The 13,937-nt window shown below is 38.7% G+C and overlaps 1 protein-coding gene across 3 annotated transcripts in view; it reads right to left on the bottom strand.

Annotated features, from left to right (window-relative positions):
* Positions 1-13,937, bottom strand: part of MACROD2 (mono-ADP ribosylhydrolase 2) — a 1,939,939-nt gene that overhangs the window by 1,138,233 nt on the left and 787,769 nt on the right. The gene's annotated exons all lie outside the window — the stretch shown is intronic.

The raw sequence follows: 13,937 nt of genomic DNA, 5'->3' as shown, positions 1-13,937 counted from the left end.
TGGCAAGCTCACCAATGGTTAGGTCTTGAGGGAACCACTTCATATTCTAAAAGAAGTCATTTCTAAAATGAGGTCTAAGGCTTAACTATTAATAATAGATTAAGAACTAGGTTAAATTCTGTTTACTGGTCCCACTCAAACTCAAACATCCCTTTATTCCATTTTTTTCAAAACCTTAAGAGGACTGATTTCTCACTTCCCTTTTTCGGGAGGGTGGAGGATAAATTCAAGTGTTCGTTGGTTTAGGGGATTTGGTTAAAAAGCTATTGGTACTGGTGTTGTCTGATCTTGATGGTTATTCAGCCAGTGAGATGTGCAAACAAATGCTCTCTTAGAAGAGGAAAAGTTCATGTCTAGTTAAGTTTTTAGGGTTGTATATTGTCCATGTGAGAACAGGGAAACCAAGCTATTCTGAATTCCCAAGTTCATAGGAAATGTTCACATACAGTATCCCATACCGCAGGAGGTAAGTCAGGCAGGTACAGTTACCCTGATTTAATCAAATAGGAAACTGAGGCGGAGTAAGATTGAGCAGATTCTGAAGGGCACAGTAATAAATGGTGGAATCAGGAGTCAAATCCAGTCTTCATTTTAAACATAGTACATTCAGGCAAATTGACATGTGGTATATTTCATCTGCCAATGTTTCTAACTAAGGGGCATTACTTCCTCATTTGTGTTTCTAAAGTTCCTCTCCATATTCCATTACCTTCAACTTACACACAAATGGTTCCAGCTTAAAAGAAAATCCATCCTTTTATGCTAAATCTGAAGCTGGATATTTCTTGACCATGCCTACCTATATTTGTTACAAAGTTAGGGGTTACACCAATGACATAATACACACAAATGGTTCCAGCTTAAAAGAAAATCCATCCTTTTATGCTAAATCTGAAGCTGGATATTTCTTGACCATGCCTACCTATATTTGTTACAAAGTTAGGGGTTACACCAATGACATAATAAGAAACATTTAACTATCATTTTCCACCCAGCTATGTTTATATGATCAGTATTATTTAGGCCTATGCTTGCAATAGAGCTGAAAATTTTTTTCAACATATGACAACAAAAAAGGGGAAAAAAACCAAACACAGATCTTGCTTCCCTTTGTTTTGATTACTGTATCCTTATCAGAACTGATACATGAATACACCATTTAGTTTGAAGAAACAAGTTCCCTGAAATGGTAGAACTTATCTAGCACATGTAGGGTCCTTGAAGCACAATCTTTATGAATACGTCTCCTCAACATCAAACATAAGCCATCACTTTTCTTTTTCTCTCCATGCCTGCTGAAGTCAAGACATGCCTCAGCAACTGCTGTTTTGTTTTGTTTTATTTTCCCAGCTATTTTCTACACAATTATTGGCCAGTCTTCCTAGGCTGCCATGAGATTTATAATATCCTCCTATGTCAAAGGACTTCCACCAATCTCTGCTTGCTTTTCTGAACTTCACCTCTTATTTTCTTTCTGGAGCTGCCACAAAATTTGTTTCCTACCCAGTGTTCACTTTATCAGTTCTCCTAAAACTATTGCTTGGACTCGCTTTTTTCGGACAATATGATCAAAACCGTAGCAGTGAAGGAACAATGACAGACAGAAGGAGCATAGGAGAGCAAGTAAATAACTTAGGGGTGCCATTCTAAATGAGGGGTGCACAGCACTAGGGATGACCAGCGATCGGCAGCTAAGAGACAGGCTGGCACTCCCTCTGCAGAACTGGCTGACTGCCCATGAGAAAAATCCATAACCACTATCCTGTTCAATGTACACATACATACAAGCACACGTGCATGCACATATACACACATATGCCATTTTAAGTGTAAAACATCTTCTGAGATAAACAGCCCTATAGTAAATGAGAGGTGCAGGAGCAGGGCTAAATGAGGTGTCAGGTATGTGATCTCTTGAGTCTAGTGCAGATTTAAAGAGGTAATGTGGAAGAATGCAAAGTACTGTGGCCTGACAGGCAGTTTCCTAGATCCAGGAGACTCTCCAACGAGTTTGGTCATTTAACTTCTGTGACACAGTGGACTGAAGCCTTTCAAGCTGGGCTTCATGGAGCACTCTGGGTTCCCGGGGGTCCACACGATAGTGACTGTGGGAAAAGCTGTGGGTATTCTAATGTGGACATAGTCTCCCAACTAAGTCCAGTCAGAACAAGACCTGCTCTTTGTACTGATTTAATTTTAAGATTTTGTTTAAATACAGTTTTTTAAGATTTCTTTGAATGTAAAAATAATTAAACAATCTTATTTCTAGGTATCTTTCCACTCAAGTATTTTACTCCCTGATTGCTCTGGAAGGGAAACAAGGTGAATGGCTCCATCCTACCACCATAAACAAGCTCCCCTACCAAGTTCTGAAGAATTACTGGCTTGTCTCCACTTCAGGGTGGCATAATATGAACATGGTCATGCAAGGTCAGTAGCCTCCAAGTTATCATGTTTCACATTCCAATAAAAGTTAGGAATGAAAAGAATGTTGATGAGGTATGTCAGTCAGAAAACTAGGCAGGAAGGAGACTGCATGACAAGAGAAATGGGAAAGGGAATTTTCAGCCCTTCCTTATACCAAACCTGTATCTGCCAAGTCTTGTGTCTTATCAGAGAGAGAGAGAAAGGAGTTGTTAATCTGATGGTTAGGATATGAGCTTCTAATTGAGACACCTTTTCTAATGGGTGGGGCCACAGCATTGTAAACTGTACAAATGTGCACTCTTATTTGATCTGTATTCTTGAATCGTAAGAGAGCAGGAGCCGCTGTGTAAGTCTGGAAGCCTTCACTGGACCCCCATGTATTAAAGCAGTTATCTGAGGGCTTGTTCACTGCAATTGTTTACATGGGGATCTCTTGGGAGCTCTGCCAAGTACAGTCTGAGCTGGGCAAGGCTGAGACATTTCTAGGTTCCTTGCCTATATAAACTTCCATCCTGCTTGCCACCAAAAAAGCTAAGAAAAAAACAAATATCCAAAATACAAGAGTGTTTAGGTTAGATCCAAGCCATCAGTATAACATTCAGTCTTCTTTATAGCTGGACATATTCATAAAGAAATTGCACAGATTCTGAACCCTCATATTACTCTTCTCTTCTAAACTCAGCAATATTCAGGCAGCCCTAGGAATATGGGGCAGTAATTGCAGAGTACAGTTTCACCTGGGATGTGGGGCAGAGAAAACTTCATCCAGGAAACTGGTTAAGACTAAATCCATTAAAGCACTTGACAGTGCTTCACCAGACACACTTGCGGGTGAGGTCAACCATTTCCATGTTTTGTCTGAGCTTTTTTCTGCCATAAATGTGTACTAGGGTATCAAAAGAGGAAAAAAAATGCCCTCTCAACCATGTATTAGGAATCTAGAGAGAAACAATCCACTTCAGAGGGATCAGATACTGAACTAAAGGGACTCCTTAGATGCTTTGAGCAGGTTTTAAGCAAGAGGAAGGTATGTCAAGACACCAAGAGAAGCGCAGAAGCAGAAAGGTTCTCACTGCAGAATTGAGAGCACAGGCAGGAAACGGTATTCCTGGAGGTGTGTGAGAACTGGCTCAGTGAAGCATGGGCCTCTGGATGCCTGTGGTCCTGAAGGAAAACAGCCTCTGCCAGAAATGGGGCCAAGGACAGGGAGAGGGAGGGAAGAGATATGCCAACCTTTTCCCACCCCTCTCAACTTCCTGCCAGTGTCTTCCAATGACTAAGCTATTGCCAAATAGCATAAAAGGGAATTCAGGTAATGCAGTCCAAACTATCAGCCTCTTGAAGGCATAGATTAGGGCACAGCATGGATCTACAAATATGGATGTGTGGTGGGGAAACTGGAACTATTCAGCACAAATCCTCAGCCTTTGAAGATACGTAAGTGCACAGATGAGGTTTGTGGAGCCCCTTAAGCCTGTTCATAGAAACCAGGTTAAGAAATTTAATACATAAATGACTTTAAAATCCATAGCTACAGGCTATAATATAAGTTTATCTTTCCCCCAAGTACAGGTTTTATATATACAACTGCCTACCTGACTTCCTCTCCCAGATAGATATCCAATAGGCATCTCAAATTCAGGCTGCTTAAGACAGTAGTTTTTTTTCTCTTCCCTTAAGATCTGTTTCTTCTCACAGATTCCTTTTTCCATTACCTTGAGTCAACCTAGCCCTCTTCCCTTCACTCTCAAAATCTCTTCAGTGACTAAGTCTGGTTAATGCCACTTTCCAAGTGTCTAGGAACTTATTCTCTTACCGTCAATCCTATTACCTCCTCCTTGATACAAACCTCCAGAGCCTCTGCCCTGGACTGCTGCCCATCCCCAGGCTTGCCCTACCTCTTACTTTTTCCCATCACTCTAATCTTCACAAAGTCTTAGAGCTACTTTTCTAAAAAGACAATCCATCACACCCTTCCCTTAATCAAAACCCTTTTAGTTATAGAAATCCAAATCCATCCAGATTCAACTTCATACACGAGAGTTGTGTCTCCACTGCTTCCTCACTACCCTTGAGCTCCAGCAACACCAAATGAGTGGCAGGCTTTTTTGCATATGTTTTGAATGCCTTTCTCTCAATTTCAGTATAATTTGCCTAGTGAGTTTTCATTAACTTTTTATTCAGAACCAATTTTTACATTACAAAAAAGTTGTACAAACAACACAAATATCTCCTATATGCCCTTTCCTTGAACTTTTTTCATTCCTTGATATCCATTTCCAGGAATACCTTCTCTGGCTCTAACCCTATCTTGTAAACACTCATCTCCCCCCTTTTTCTGTGCTCTGTTATTTTTTTCTGCTCTCAATTTTAATTGCACTTTCTATACTCTTCTATGTTTTATTTGCCTGTCTGTATGCCACTGAATATGCGATGTCCCAAAATAACACAGAGAAAAGATTGCCTGGGACAACTGCAGAACTCACCTTTAGTAGCACCGAGAGGTACATGCTGCCAAAGTGAGTGGATGCCCAGTTCTATGATCAATAAATTAAAGGTAAAAAATCAGGGTAGGTAGGTTTTGTTGTTTGATTTTTAAATTTGGTTTGGTTTTCTTCTTGTCGTGCTCTCAATTGAGTCGCTGCCTCTAGCTCTTCTCTAGTCCAAAGGAGCAGAGGAAGAAGAATCTGTCACTCTTTGGTGAGTCTTCTAAGCTTGTACAGACACTTAAGAGGAGATAAGTCCAAGAGGAGGGAGTCTCTGATATGTTACATGATGGCCTGAGTGGAGGATTATGCTAAAAGGGCTACAGAGTCCCTCACAGGCATGGAAGGGACTGTCAGTCTCTCTTGGGGAAGGCTCCAACTACCTTGCAGAGCCAAGAAAGGTCCCAGGCAATGAGCAGCCTCAGCAGCAGGAGGCAACGTGAACTACCTGAGGCCCTGAAAGGGGAGAGAGCAGACCTGAAGTCACATCCCCCAGCAGAGGCCATATGCAGAGATGTCACATAGATCTACCTACTATGGAAAGAGGTTTAGGGGAACATGGTGGTGATTCAGGATGTAGTAATTTGCCAGAGAAAAGATGCCTAAGCATTTTCTGATTTATCTCCACTGCAAACAAAACTTCCTTCCAATACATAGTGGACCAAATGCTTACAAACTGTAAAGTAAGGAGCATAAAGGTTTGTGTGTAGGGATGACAACCTAGACCCATGGGCAGCCAGTATATTTCAAAATAAGCTCATCTCCAGCTCTGTCAAGTGGAAACTGCATTTCAAACTGGTAGCCTTAGGAAAGCAGTCAGAGGAAAAGCACCCCAAGAGAGGAAGCAAAGGCATACAGAGCTAGTGTCAGGTGATTCAGTACGCTTAGGTCTGATCTAGCATATCAATGAGCTGAAGCAGCTATCTCATAATGAGGATCTGGGGAATAAAAAGCAAGTTTAGGTAAGAATGACTTCAGATGAAGTGGCAGCACACTGACTCAAATAAATGTATAGAATTCCGAGTGTTCCTGAAACATGGAGCTCAGTCAGTAGGAGTCTGATGATGGGAATTATGAGATGTGCCACTCTTTTTACCTCACAAGTAGAGATCATGACCCAACTGCTAATTGCTCTACATATGGGAGAGTTTCCATAGATTACCTCCAAAAATAAAGCGAACTCTCAGCAAACATTCACTGGGAATTCACTCACTGAATGGTTTTTGCAGTTATGTATCACAATTTCCTGTTTTCAGGAACCCTGTTGTCAGAATACAGGGCAGAGATCTTCAACAATGACCAAAAAATGATAAATTGAATCAAAGAAGAAAACAGGCTTTTCAACAGAGGCCAAGACAAAATGGTATGGGGGCACCTGGGAAAATGAGGAAAGGTCCCACAGAAAAGGGTGTCGGAAATGCAACGGGAGTGTGTAGGACTTGAGTAGATTGAGCTGCAAGGTGAGGAGCCACCATGGAAAGAACGGGGAAGAGTTTCAGAAGAGTAGAGGTAACCATCTGTCCTGCAAAGGAAGCCAACAAAACGAAAATAGAAAAGATGGTGAAATTCTGCACAAAGGAGACCTTTGTCACTTCTGTATCAGTAGTTTCAGTAAAGTTGAAGAATGCAACCTCAGTCGTGAACAGCTGGTGGAATGGGTAGTAATAAGGTGACAACAATAAGTGAAGATACGAGTCCCCAGTTGGTCGGTGGTAAAGGGGAGAAGAGGAAACGTGCAGAACACAAAGGGCCTGCATTCGTTTCGAGGGAGGACTAGAGGAGAATCTAGGACAGCACAAGGGAGTGCAGGGCCCAGGGCGGTGCCCATGGTGTGGGGTGCACCCTGCTCACCCGCCACATCTGATGGTGCCGTTCAAGGGGTGGGGCTATTTACCTGCCACTGTTCAGAGGTTAGAATGAAGGTGCAAAAATGGCACCCACCAGCTCTGACTGAAGCAAGGTAGAGGGCGCCTATAAAAAATGATGTCCATCAGTGTTCTCTCCCTGAAAAGAGTCCCAACAGACTCCCCTCTGGCAGGTGCTTTAAATTTAGAAAGTCAATCCCCCTCATCTACAGTCTAGGCCCTTTTCAAATCACCCTGTCCTGGAGTGAGTGGATTTGCATACAAACCCTTTTAGAGTGAAATCTTCATTCTTTACAACCCTGTGTTTCCCCTGAACATAATTCCTGTTGGTTTTCAAAGCCAGACATTTTACAGGCTCATCCCTCTGATACGGAATCCAAGCGTTAGGGTGCCTGGTGTGGGGTACAAACATTTGCTCCTTCAGGAGCACCTCCATTTATATATTTTTGTTGTTGTTTTTGGAAATCCCTCCTGACTGTGGGTCATGGGGCTGGGGTGAGGTTTTTGGAGAGAGTGTGTCTCTGCCTCTCCTGCTTATCTTGGTGTGGAACTTTTGTCCTTTGTTGTGGAAGAGGTGCTCAGCTAGATTTTAGATGTTTTTCAAGAATTATTCCATATGCAGGTATATATTTACTGTGTCCACAGGAGGAGGTGAGTTCGAGATTTTCGTACATTGCTATCCTGAATTGCCTTGCTGTATTTTGTTTTAAAATTTATATAACTCACAACTTACAGGACTATGTCAGTAATAATAAACAGTGACTATGAAGAATTTCCACCAATGATCCATGCAATGACACAGAATATCTAAACATTAGAGATACCTTCCAAGACCAAGTAAAAAATTAATGTTTTTTACTAGATAAGCTATGCTATCAAATACTCTTATTTTATCCTTAAAAATCTTTGATCAGTTTTCTTTGCAGTTGAAATGTTTAACAAAATTAAACCCAAGATGCAAAAACATAAAGAGTGCAAGATCTTCCTGCTGTCCAGTTTTTATATGACGAATAGCATACAAAATGCTTTATAAATTCTTCTGTTGTTCTAATGACTTGAAGCAATCTATATAGAAAATAATTATTTAATGACCTACCTAATTTTAAGAAGTAGTTAAAGTTATCTTAACAGAAAACATATAATTAAGCAAGATACAATGAATTAAATATGAGCAAGAAAAAGGAGGAAAGTAAAATGGAAAGAACAGGTAGATGCATGCAGATACACATCCTGAAATATTAGGACTCTAAGTGGGCCCCAATATTTGGTTCTCAGAGTTCTAGAAGAGAATCTAAAGAAAGAAAACATAATTATAAGATTCACAATGTTTACAGAGTAAAAGCTAATCTAATGGTATTTTTCTAAAGATAAGAATAACTATTTCTAATACACAAATCCTAAAAAGATTCTAAATAGCTTCAAAGATATTTTTAGGGTAATCTCAATGACAATATTCGTAGTGCTGGGAGTAGATATTTCCCACACATACAGACAGAAAGTACCCCCAAAACTTGGCTGGATAAACCATCTCCATGGGAAACTATGAGAGTGCTCTTCAGGGAATGGGTTCCCCACTAGACTTACTCAGTTATGAACTGTTAGATCATTTATAATAATATATGGATTAATATCTTTCAGTGAATCTTACACAAATATCCATTCCCAGTCCATTTTTTTAAATGTACTGAGCATCACTCAATTCACATGCCTGGATCCAGCTATTTAGTGTGGCTGGGGAAATACATGACTGAATGTTTTAATAAGCAGTGAAGCTCAGGGAAGCATTCTGTGTATGAAATTGCCATTGAACAATCTATGCAGATTACTTCTGCTTTCCACAATAACCAAGTGTTGGTATTATCCTAAAATGGATAATGATATTATAACACTTACTGAAGTGAGTAAAACCTAATGCTATATAAATCCAGTGGCACAAGTGATATGCTTGTTAAACAAAAACACAAAAACAAGGCACTAGAAAATTGAAATTTCTGTGCTTATTTTTCTTTTAATAAATATGAAATCAGTGTTTACATACAGCCTTGTAAAAAGTTCCATATTGAATTTATTATCTTTAATAAGATGTCTGCCTAAGAAAATAACATTATTGTCTTTTATTAGGGCTCTTTGATTTTCTTTGATTTTCAATTTGCTACAAAGAAGTGAAATAAAATAAGTTAAAGTTTTAATGTATCCTATCACTGAAATAAAGTGGTTTCCTTTTAAAATCCTGACTTAATTACTAATTTTCTAAGTTGTCCTAAAACTTTGCATTACTCCTTTATCTCCATTCTGATAAGGACAATAAATTAAGGAAACAAACTATAATAGATATTATCCTTTTTTTTGCCACATATTTAATTCAAAAATGTCATCTTTTGAAATAAGTTTATAAAGCACTATAATACTGTTAAGATTCACACTTTAAACAATATCTTTTTGTGCTTTTTACATTTCTTAGAAATGTTTTCATAAAGCCAGGAGCATGTGGACTAAATCCTCATCAGATCAAGACTGGGGATATAGGTCAGTCGTTAGCCATGAATGGACTTGACAGGCTTCCAATTTATAGTTGAAATTAATCCATTAAAATGTTTCTGATTGCCTACTATGTGTCAAGCAAATGATAAGTACTAGAGGTATAATTAATAACTAGGAGTTAAGATTCCTACCGTCATGAAGCTCAGTATCTAATGGAAAGGTCAGCGCCTTTTTAAAAACCACAGACTGTGTTAAATACAATGAAGACAACACAGAAATGCTGTGAGAATAATAACAGGGGGTGTCAAATTTGGACAGATGGTCAGACAGGCCACTCTGAGGAGAAGATACATTTAAGCTTCACCAAAAAGAGAAGGAGTCAGATATGCAAAGAGTAGCTTTGGAAGAAATAATATAAAGTAGCAAGCCCCTGAGGGAGAAAAAAGCCTGTTTTAGGAACTGATGGAAGCCAAGGTGGTTGGAGTTTACTGAGCAGTGGAGAGGCAGGAGGTGACTCTGGGGGAAGCTAAACCCTGGAGGGTCAGGAAAGTCTCAGTAAGATCCTTGATTGTATTCTAAAGAAATGGAAAAACCCTGGAGGACTGCATGAGAGTGGCAAACAGGAGGGCAATGCATTTAGGAAACAGAATGTATTAACAAAATGAGGTCTTCCTTAATGACCCAAGATACTAGGAAGTCTTAATAGATCATTTTTAAAAGATACAGAAATCTCAGTTAAACAAAATCAAGTGAACTGATTATAAAATATAACAATCATTATATTTACAACGTGGGCAATCTTGCGTTTGCTTTTTTTTTGAGGCTCTTCCTATTGATGGAATATTTATTTCCTCTTAATTTCATAAATGCTGACCCAGAAGGCTCTAAGATTCCTAGAATTATGCTTTTCCCCAGGAAAAAAAAAAGATATAGAAAAGTACAAAGGATAACAGAATAAACACTTGTGTTCTCTCTATTAATGTCTTGAAATGTTCAGATTTACTCACTTTACCAATAATGTTCCCATAGCACAGTTTTACTAAATTGTGACCTTCTCAAAAGCAACCTAAGTAATCTCAAAAACTAAGTCCTCTTCCATTTTTACCTCAAAATTTCTGTCTTATTAAAGTAACTGCATAGTGATAGCTTTCTTAAGAAAAGCATCACCAATACTGTAGACTATCATATCAATCAAGATGCTATAATGTAAGAGTTATATTTGCTTCTTTTCTCAATATGACTTCCTTTAAACAGAATTCTTCTGGTGTAACTGACTATTTAAGTACTAGAAGGAAGAAATACATAAGAACAGAAAAATACATTTGAATGAAAATGATAAAGTTTTGATATATGCAGTAATCTGTTTACTTCCTGACAATTCAGTTTCTCTTTATAAATACACACCCATGGATACATAAGCACACACACACACACACACAGACACCTATAGTTACACATTCATTGACAATACATTGAATATATTTTATGTGCCAGGTCCTGAGTTTGGTGCTGGTAAGACAATGATCATCAAAAGCAGACATGACCCCAACGTCTTCCCAAGCTTGCAGTCTAGTGAGCAGAAGAACTGAATGAAATAATCCCATAGAAAAATGCAAACTCATCACTGATGTCAGAGGCAGAGAAATGTAAGGTGTGGTTACAGCACATAGGAGAGGCATGTGGTTTTGCTGGGAAGGTTAGAAGAATCTGTTTCACTTAGGAACAGGAGTTTTTGGCACAGGAATGAAATGGAATCTGAAGAACAAGTAGGAAGCAATTAGGCAAAAACAGGGAAGATGTTTGCAAGTATGGCTCTGAAGTGCAGGGGAGTCAAATACACATGGAAGCAGCCTACAAGCAGCAGGAAGCAAGTGGAAACACACAACTACCCATTCCTCAGGAATATAATTATAAGTCTATTCTTCATACCTCACCGAGATCCTATAGAACTAAGCTCCATTGCCTGTAGCCACAGCCTCAGTGAAGCTCTCTTATGGCTTTTCCTTCTTTTCTGTTCACTCTCCCAACTCCTAACTGCTATGTCCCAGCTCCACTCTCCAAATGAAAGCCCTCTCAAATCCTTGTCTCATGTTATGCTTTTGGGAAACTGCAAACTAAGGCATCAAGCATGCCCTGGCATGTGATAAGGACAAAAATGTATAGGTCTGCTGGGTATTTTATCTCTATCCATTCAATGGGAAGCCACTGAAGTATTTTTTTTTAAGGGAGGGAAACAATTGACTTGTTTTTCAACAAGATCTTTCTGGTTGAAGTACAGAGAACAGATCAGATGAGGGCAACAGGGAATGAGGTTCAGAAGTTATTGCCACAGTTGAGGTGTGGGAGAATGGCAGATTACACTATGGAGGAATCACAGCAATAGAAGAAGGCACACAGATTCCAGAGCTATTGAGGCAATCAAAGTCATAGGGTTTAGTGATGAAAGAATTGTATCAAGTATGACTCCTAGTTTTGGTTCATATAACTTGATGGATGGGATATCATTCACTAAGCTAGGGAGCACTGAAGAAGTATGAGTTAGAACGGGGGAAATAATAGGAATGCTCTAAATCTAAATTGAACACAAGGTGTCTTTGAGATATCTTGGAAGAACTATAAAGTAGACAGTCATGATTTTATCAATATCAAACCCAGAAGAGAAATTTAAGCATTTCCTATTCACCTTTGGCAGCAATGGGATGAAAAATCAAGGGAACGTTTCATCGTAGAAGCCAGAAGAAGAGGGGATTTCAGAAAGAAGACAAAGGCCTATGTACCCATTTCTACTGTAGAGGTGGGTAGGATTACTGTGACAGATTGTATTATTGGCCCCTGTTCTTCACCTCCCCTTATGTATATATTTTTTTAGTATGTGACTTTATAGTTTTAGCCACTAAAAGAGGTGAAACGTATTTTATTTGTATTTATTTGGCCCAGTGACTTTTTTTGGCTGAAAGAAAAAGGTAGAATTGATGGCCTGCAGTTTCTAAGCATTTCTATTTGCTTTCTTGCACCTCCATCCTCATGAGAAGAATACTCCTGGTCCAGTGAGTGTGTCCCAGTAGAAATGGAGATGTTAGAATAGAGTCCATGGTCCAGCAGACACACAGATATAAGAACTAAATAAATGCCTAGGGTTGTTTTCCCCTGAAGTTTTGTCATTATTTATCATGCAGCATTACCTTGAAAATTAAAAAAAAAACTGAAACACTGACTTAAAACCTATCTGCTAGGTGAAAGATGTAGGTAGTAGTAGATTAGTTTTGCTATGGAAAGAAGGAGAGAGACAGGGTAGTAGAAAAAACACACAGATGTGAGAGAAGTGTGTGTGCATATGTGTTTCACATCTTAAGTGGCTGAGGCCTAACCATGAAAACAGTTCATGGGAGTGGAAAGATCCCAAGAAAGGGAGAAACTGAATGTCCAAGATAAAAAGGAAAGGTATGGTAGACGACCTTTGAGAAATTACGTGATATGTTATGGGAATTCATATTAATGATGACATAGGTCAAGGGAGAGGCTGGGAGGCCTTGCAAAGGGACAGAGTGCTTGGTCCAGGGACGCTACACCAGGTTATTGGTGTAAGGTTTTCTTCATGGTGTGCTCATAGCCACAAATTTGAAACTCAGGTAAAGTACAGCTAATATATTCTTAATTACCATTTATGGTGATTTAAAACCTTATCATTCTTTAATCAAAGGTCTCACTAGCAGAAAAAAAGGAGTACAAAACTTCTGCAACTTGCCCATGATAAGGTCTAGTAATACCAAAACAGTATAAAATTAAAATGAAAGGAAAAAAGTAAAAGCAGATGTATCAGTCATCAACCAGATGTATTATTTATTTAGGAAACATTTTTAAAAATATGACATTGTCAGTTTTTATGTTAAGTGCATTTTACTCTACTTTGATTATTTTTATTAGTTATAAAATAAATGATTAGAGTGCTTAAATTCTATGACAGTAGATAAAATGTTGACTACTTTAGTACAAATAAATTCCAGAAGATTAATATTTTTATGAAACATGGCATTATTCAGTTGAATATCAACACAGTTTTAACTATTTTAAAAAGAAATTATACTCCTGCTATGTCTGACATCATCCCAGGGACTGAGTGGCTCCAGAGACTAGAGCTTCTGGGCACTAGAGGGCTCCACAGGCAAATATGACATGTCCAAGGAACCTGGTTTAAACAAAAATCTCAGAAACACCAGAAAAAGAACCAAATGAAACTGAACTCACAAATCTGCCTGAAAGAGAGTTCAAAATAAAAATCATAAATTTGCTCATGGAGGTACAGAAAAATATTCAAGAACTCAGGGACAAATTTGGGATGGAGATTCAATCATGAAGAAATTCCATATCTGAAATGAAACATATCATGGAGAGATTTAAAAGCAGATTAGATGTAGTAGAAGAGATGGTAAATGGAATAGAAATTAGAGAAGAGGAATACAAAGAAGCTGAAGTACAGAGAGAAAAAAAGGATCTCTAAGAATGAAAGAATATTGAGAGAACTGTGGACCAAACCAAAAGGAACAATATTCGCATTATAGGGGTACGAGAAGAAGAAGAGAAAGGAAAAGGGATAGAAAGTCTCTTTGAGAAGGTAATTGCTGAAAATTACCCCAATCTGAGGAAGGAAATAGTCTGTCAGGTCATGGAGGTACACAGA

Source organism: Manis javanica, chromosome 5 (genome assembly GCF_040802235.1).
Source record: "Manis javanica isolate MJ-LG chromosome 5, MJ_LKY, whole genome shotgun sequence".
NCBI classification, from domain to species: domain Eukaryota; kingdom Metazoa; phylum Chordata; class Mammalia; order Pholidota; family Manidae; genus Manis; species Manis javanica.
The sequence above is the reverse complement of the archived record's forward strand: the minus strand, read 5'-3'. Positions and strand labels throughout refer to the sequence as shown.